The sequence below is a fragment of the Siphateles boraxobius genome, unplaced genomic scaffold (genome assembly GCF_051911475.1).
Source record: "Siphateles boraxobius isolate OS27281-9 unplaced genomic scaffold, OSU_SipBor_1 42, whole genome shotgun sequence".
NCBI lineage: Eukaryota > Metazoa > Chordata > Actinopteri > Cypriniformes > Leuciscidae > Siphateles > Siphateles boraxobius.
The window spans coordinates 247,801-255,970 of record NW_027509053.1 but is presented as its reverse complement, the minus strand read 5'-3'; positions in this window follow the sequence as shown (position 1 = coordinate 255,970).

Sequence of the window (8,170 nt, the reverse complement as noted above, 5' to 3'; positions counted from 1 at the left end):
TTTATACAATTATTGTTTTTTCTAGACTAAATTTTACTGAGTTAAAACTGCGCTGGTATCCGATCGGTATCGGTCGATACTCAAAATTTTTGGTATCGGATCGGATCGGTTCAGAAAAAATGGTATCGGGACATCCCTAATAATTTCTGGTAGGCTATATCTAAGTTACCCAGGAGCTTTGTTCACATAGGCTTAGCTTGATGAATCGAGTCGTTGAACACAGCAGGAGAGAACGCAACGTTAGCCAGCTAGCTAAAGCTCCAGTGGAAAATTATTAGCTAACGCTACGGAGGCCATAATATTTTTGACTCATGGCTGAAGTTAAGTTTCTCCAGCTCTCCCCAGGTTGGCAAAAATGCATCTCAAAATGCATCAGATTGATGGTTTAAAATATGGAATATTTTAATTTTTCTTACGGGGGAGCGTGCCCCCGAACCCCCCTAGAGGGGTAATATCCTTCTCACCTTTTTCACCCCTGGCCCGTTTTCATGCCTGCTATAGTTCCTTTTCCAGACTTATACAAGCAGACTGTTGGAGTGATGTGTGTGTGTGTGTGTGTGTGTGTGTGTGTGTGTGTGTGTGTGTGTGTGTGTGTGTGTGTGTGTGTGTGTGTGTGTGTGTGTGTGTGTGTGTGTGTGAATAGATATAGATAAATATAGATAGATAAATATCTATATACACAGTATATATATATATATATATATATATATATATATATATATAGTTTTATATTCATTTTTTAAAATATTATTTAATATTCATGTATTATTTATTTGTGTTTCTGTGGATAGCTGTTACAGTTCTACAAATAAAGCATTCTATCTTTTTACATATCATTTAAAATGCTACAAAAAATGCACAGAATGCAGGAAATGAAGTGTTTAATGCCCAACGTTCCCTGGGGGAGGTCCCCCACACCCTCCATTGATGATATTATTGCTAATTATTATGTGCCTCTGAGTAGAAGTAGTAGTTACCAAAAGCGGGGGTGGGTGGTGCGGACTGGGCTAAGCCCCCAATGTATCAAGACCCTAGCAACGCCCCTGCTCAGCAATATCCTGTTCTGTAGGATTTTCATTCTGTCTTGCAGGATTCCTGCATTAACCCCGCACAGTTAGTGCAGGGTTTGAAAGGGTTTTATTCTAAATATCCCATTATGACATCGGCACGAATGCTATTGAGTCTCGCGCGGTCGTACTTTTTGGTCGTACAAAGTACATTGTGAATGTTTTTCTCTTCAGTCGCTGAAACTCTGACTGAAGTCCTGCAGAAGCGAATGAGAGTAAACGCGTTTACTCCAGACGCGCGCGAAGCAGGTAGGAGTTTCACTGTGAGACAGGGACGTGCACAGGAATTATGAGGGGCAGTTGCTCTGACCTGAAAAAAGGGCTTCCCCTACATTCAGTTGTGCTTCTTGCTCGTATTCAGTTCTGATGGTAGGCTACGGGCAACTACGCATGATTTGTAGTATGATTGCGTAAAGGGAACAGGAATTCCGGTAGGCAACAGAATCGACTGCTAAACCCAGGGCCGATCCTGAACTCCCCCTGGGGCCCTAAGCAAAAGGGGCCCTCTACCTGACCTGTGACGCCGTGAGCTATGTAAACCATTTGCCATTGCCACACAATCACACCTGACACTTCAGTGCTCCCAATACAAACCTCCCTCCTTTAAACAAAACAGTCAAAGAATGAGTACAACAATATAGAACAGAATGAGGTTCAAACAAACAATATTTATTGAATAGAGTATTTTCTATAGAATGTTAACATAACAAGTGAATATTAACGTAAACATAAATAAGAAGAAAATAATAAATTATAACCCTGAGCTTTGGCTTTTGGGATTAACTTTGGTTCTCTCTACAGCCTGGGTATTTTCTGCATCAGTATGATTTTTTTATTTATTTATTATTATGCATGTTGAAGCAATTCTTGATTTATGGTTATTATTTACTGAGGGATGTGCATCCATATTGACTAGTATATCCAGCTAATCAACATTTTAAATTCAATATAGCCTATAAATCAATAGTCAATCAATGTCAAATTGTCAATACATTGCTTTCTATCTTGCATAATTAGTGCAGTTGTTTAGAGTTTTTAACTACACTGAGACTATAGATAATCAGTTTCTTGTTTTATAAATGTGACTTTGATTGGGAGTACCATCATTCACGTGCATGTATTGTACAGTATGTCTGGTCTCCACATATTTCTGCTTGAAAAATGGGAGTTTCATTTCGTGCACGCGCATATGAACGCACGATAACACACGCGACGCGGTTATGTTTTCCGAGCTGCAGTAAACAAACACCGTTGCACTTTGTCGTTTCTCAAAAACAAACGTAATAAATTTTTTTATTTTACTCTCACTTTTGTCAGGCACAAAGTGATGCAAGAGATGCACTGCCTGCCCAGCTAGGTTAGCAAGACCGAAAAACATCAAACTTTGCTGACATCAAACTTAGAGAGGAGAGAACACAAGTTTACCTGATTGTTGTTCCCGCAATTCACTCTCATGGGTTTTTTCTTCTTCCTCTTTTCGTGACCAGAAGGATAGTTTCGCTTCATTTTGTCATGGATGTTGTACACATTAACTGACACGCTATGACACGAGATGGAGGCGGGGCCTTAAGTAATTTGTGGGGTCTTACGCACCGGTCGCGTGCAGCGCTGCAGCCACGTAAACAGTTTGCCCTTCCCTTACTGACTTTCAAGTTCGGTGCACGAATGGAAGTGAATGAGGCTTTGCGATTTAAAAAAATAAAAATAAAAAATGTATCTAGGCCCGGTTGCCCGGGCAACCTGAGCAACCCCCCTGTGCACGTCCCTGCTGTGAGATACTTAATGTTACAGTCATTCTACCGATGTAGATCTAACTTTTGCTAATATTTGGAATAGAATTTAAAAAATGTATACTACAAATATTTTTCTATTAATTTAGTGTGCCTTTACATTGCTTCAATGCGTAACTATTTTAGCGTCATATTTCTATCCCGTGCTGCGTGAATCCAGGTCACTTCTGAAACTTTACAGCATGCAATTGGCGTCGGTTCTCTTAGCAGCATGAAAAATAATAGTGTTATTCAATGGATTATATAGGCTGAAGCCTCGAATGCGAGTCAAGACTGCTCCCTTTACAATCACTAATGCTGTCGCTCTGTCAGTTCATCACGATCTCACAAAGTGCAATGAAGCCGCCAACAATGCACAATAAATCTCTAAGGCTACGTCTACATTAATCCGGATACATTTGAAAACGGCGTTTTCGTATAAAAAACACTGTCCATCCAAATTAACGTTTTCCAAAAGCTTCTCCTCCACACTAGTGTTAGTGATGGGTCGGTCATGAGTGATTTTTTTCACTGTAAACGAATCTTTAATACGACTCAGGAGCACTGAGTTGTCTCAGAGAGTGATTCGTTCATTTTGTGTTGTTGACCACCCATTTGCAACATCTGTTCTGTACAGGAAATGGAATTCTCACAAAAGCTCAATGAGATGATACAAATGGAAAAATAAATGATAAAGTTATCGCGCAATTCCTCTGGCAGGATAATGCTATTTAGCAAAATATATCAGCATTCACTGAGTTCACCAGGTTGCACTCAGTCACCATATGTTTGGTCTTTGCAGAACTGTGATATGAAAGTAACATTTTAGCAACAGTGTGAAAGTGAATGGCACATAAGATGCACAATACCGGTATAAACATGAATATATACCGGTACAATATGTGTCACATGACTAAACATGCGTCATCGTTTTCAAATACCTCCGTTTTGACAGTCCACACTACAATGCCAAAATGGCGTTTTCAAATTTATCCACTTTGGAGAGCGTTTTTCAAAAAGCTTAGTTTTCATTTATAAAAACACCGTCTCAGTGTGGACTGAAGGCCAAAATGGAGGAAAAAAAAGTGTTTTCAAACGAAAACGTATTAGTATGGACAAGGTCTTATGCACGATTACACAAGTTTTCAGCCCTGATTTTAGCCCTGATTTTCACTCGCTAATATTTTATTAACAAAGTTCGGGAGAGGCACGTTCAGATAATTAACCTAATTGTCATGGGAGGAGCTCATCCAGTCAACTCAATTAGCTAACATCAGGAGGTATACAGCAGATTTTACAGCTGTTCTATGACAGCTTTCCAGCATTTGGCCCCCGCCCAATTGCAACATGTCTGAAATCGAACTCTAGCCGTCTGATGACGAATCCTTTCTCTCCCCTGATCCTCTGCCGCAATCCGGCGCCACTAGGATCATCCCTCCTCCTCCAGTCACAGCCGCCGAACCCCCGTTTTAAGTTAAGCATTGAACGTTAGCATTTTGTTTTTTTAATTGTTATTTGGATACCGCCATGAAATATGAAACGCTATTTTCTGGACTGAAGACTGAGAGTGATTTTTGCAGATGTGTGTGTTCAATTTGGCTAACCAGTGTGTGAAATATAGTGTGACAGTGTAGATTTCAGTAGCTAGCTATAACGCAAGAACAAGCTGTGACTTATTTATTTGCTCTGTGATTTAAGGGCTGTTTAAATACATATTTTCTCTTGGAAATAAAGGACTTTTTGTTTTTATCAATTAGCTCATCTTCACAGTTCACATATTTTTAGATGTTTAAATAAGCAGAGGCAGAGTAAATTGCATTCAAATGCCACAAATGTTTGAGATGCAATATGTGTTAATTGTGTTATTATAAGTGAGTGGTAAGAGTAGTTCTCTTACGAGAGTATCTCTCGTACTGCGTAATATCTTACGCTATGTGGAAAACCTCTTTTCCACGAGATATTGAAGCCAAAAATTATCCTTAATTTTGAATTAATGTAAAACGCTGTGCAGCAGCATGCAGACATAGGCAAGACGGCTTGCGCGCCTATTGGCTGCCCTGCGGCAACAGCAGCAACCTATCGATCCGGAGTGAGAAGCCACGCCGTCTGAGAAAAAGCACACAGCGGGACGAGCCTTGAGTCTGAAGTCGCTGGCATCGCCGCCTTTAGCCGCCGTACCTGCTACGCTTTCCGGCATTATATCCTTTTCTGCAAGTGTGTGTGTTCGCTGCTGCGACACACATTTTTTCACTGTCTCTCTCCCTCTCCTAAAAGAGCTGCGTCTTTTTCAAGATGCATAGATCCTGCGGCTCGTGCCGAGCCACACTCAGTGAAGAGGATCGCCATGTCATCTGCGTTTCCTGCCTGGGTGAGGATCATGCGGCTCTCGCTCTCGTCCACGGCGGATGCCCTCACTGTGAGCTACTGCCGATGGTGACTCTGAGGACTTGCCTGGCATCATTCTCAGAGCCTGCACTTCAGCCAGCTGTAGCGCCGCGCCATAAAAGCGCCGTGCCAGCGCGGCCCCGAGCATCAAAACCGCTGCGCGGCTAGCTTTCTTTACGTTACAAGAAAGCTATCCCGCCCCCCGTGGACATGCGTCACCGGCGAAATGAGGAAAGAGTGTGTTTTGGTCACAATCCAGTGGCCATTCTCCATTTCTCAAACATTTCTCAGCTCCTCTTAGTTCGAGCGGCTGAAAAAGTTCAATATTGCAGCAATGAGCCTGTTGTATAACACGCACGCCTGCAAACAAATGCCAACACATACAAACTGTGATGACGCTCTCTTATCTGCTCGAGCTATTTTAAGCTTTTGTCGTTTCCCCCTGTGGCTCAGAGGCAAAACCCAAAGCCTTTGCATGGGAGACCCGTGTTCGATCGCAGGTCTCGCAGCAGATAAAATTTAGTCTCGCCGCGGCCAGACTTGCACCGAAAAGGGAGCAGTCACCCAAACCGAACACAGCCCAGTGTTCATTTCTACACACAAACACAGCCGGTAAAACGAAACCAACCCACATACAGTCAGCTAAGACCCACGGTGTTTAAGTCTCGCCGCGGCCAGACTCCACCGAAACTTCTCGCTCGTTCAGTTCCAAACAATGTGACTGTTCCAGTGTATTTCGCGGTAAACAAGCCGGCACCACAGCCCGCTTGCCTGCACACAAATGCCATTTTTACGGCGACCCAGATAATTCCCAAAAGAGTGTATTTTCTGGTATTCCGGTCACGGCCGATGGTGTTATGAGTGTTGTAAGAATGCCCACGTCTCAGTGCCCATTCCCACACACAGACACAGCCCGCCACAGTTCAGGGCTAGCACAAATAAAATCGACTCATGTCGATTGTGCAAAAATGTAGTGAATGTGCCCACGACACAGTGCCAACAAACACTACACGATGCGTGTCCCTCGTTTTCTGTAAAAACGAAACACACACGACGCACATTCGGTCAGCACAAGCCGACGGTGTTCTCAGTGCAGTGAATGTGCCCGCCGTCCCGCGCCCACATTCCTTCACAGACACGCTCAACCCCACAGGGTTTGTCCCGCTCGCTCTCTCTCCACAACCTGTCACAGAGAATTCGAGCGCGACCAGGCTGCCCGCCGTGATCGGCGCGCCTCCCGCCTCACACACTATAAACACAGTGTTTATGTCTCAGCACACCGAAGCTCTGCAGCTGCCGCTATGCCGCGGCCAGAGCCCGGATTTCATTCTACCCCTAGCTATTCACGCAGATGCGTGGGCAAAGCTTCCCGGGGTATCAGAATGGGTGTTGAACACTATAAAAAGAGGCTATTCGCTACAGTTTGCTCGACGTCCCTGCCGTTACACGGCGCGAGTCGAAACCACGGTAAACAACGAAGTATCTCATCTACTTCGAGCCGAAATAGCAAAACTGCTGAGCAAAGGGGCCATAGAACCTTTATCTCAGGCTCAGAGCGAAGGGGGGCTTATACAGCAGATATTTTCTGGTACCGAAAAAAGACGGGGGTCTCAGACCCATTCTAGATCTGCGACAGCTGAACAGAGTGCTTATGAAGCGCCAGTTCAGAATGCTGACAACCAGGAAAATCCTCGCGCAAGTGCGCCAGGGAGACTGGTTTATGTCAATAGATCTGAAAAATGCCTATTTCCAAATACAAATAGCGTCACGTCACAGGCGATTCTTGAGATTCGCCTTCGAGGGCCAGGCATATCAATACACAGTCCTACCGTTCGGCATATCCCTAGCACCCCGTACATTTACGAAGTGCATGGATGCGGCCCTCGCACCCCTGAGACTTCAGGGCATGCGAGTTTTGAACTACTTGGATGATTGGCTGATTCTAGTTTGATCACATTCAGAGCTCATAGAACACAGAACCACATTACTCGAGCATCTCGAGAATCTGGGTCTCACAGTCAATTTGGTGAAGAGTTCGCTGTTTCCTAGCCAGAAAATCTATTTTCTGGGAACAGTGCGGGACTCGCTGTCTATGACAGCACATCTGTCGCCAGAGTGAGAACTGGACATTCAGCGCACTGCGAAATCCTTTCGCCGTGGCTCTATAGTCCTGCTCAAAAGGTTTCAGAAAATGCTGGGCCTCATGGCCTTGGCATCTTCAGTACTCCAGATGGGCCTGCTACGCATACGCCCACTGCTGTTATGGCTGAAAGTGCGAGTTCCACCCCGGGCATGGACCTCTGGTCTGTTTCACCTCAGGGTGGACATGAAATGCGTTTCGGCTCTGGAACCTTGGAAAATAGCCGACTGGTATCAGTCAGGCGTGTGTCTGGGGACTCCCTCGAGTGTGACGGTGGTGTCCACGGACGCCTCCACCTCGGGATGGGAAGCTCGAGGGCAGACCGTTCTTCGGCCAGTGGTCAGAACGGGAAAAGCTCCTACGCATAAACTGTCTAGAAATGCTGGCAGTCGACAACGCGCTATGGCGTTTTTGTCCCCAGATAAAAGGCCGCCATGTCTTAGTCCGGTCGGACAACATGTCAGTGGTGGCATACAAAAATCACCAGGGTGGCGTCAGGTCCCGAAACCTTTACAGGCTGACGGAACGCCTCCTGGTCTGGGCTCAGCACAACCTGCTTTCACTGAAAGCAGCGCATGTGCCTGGTCGCCTGAATCTGGGACCATCTGTCCAGAAACAATGTCCCAGCAGGGGAATGGTCGCTGCACCTGCAGACGATCCAACTGCTGAGGGAGACATTCGGAAGAGCGCAGGTGGACCTGTTCGCGTCTCAAGAAAGCGCTCACCGTCTGAACATTTTCTGCAAGAGCAGGGATGCGCTGGCCCATGTGTGGCCCCGCTGCCCCCTCTATGCTTTTCCCCCGTCTCGC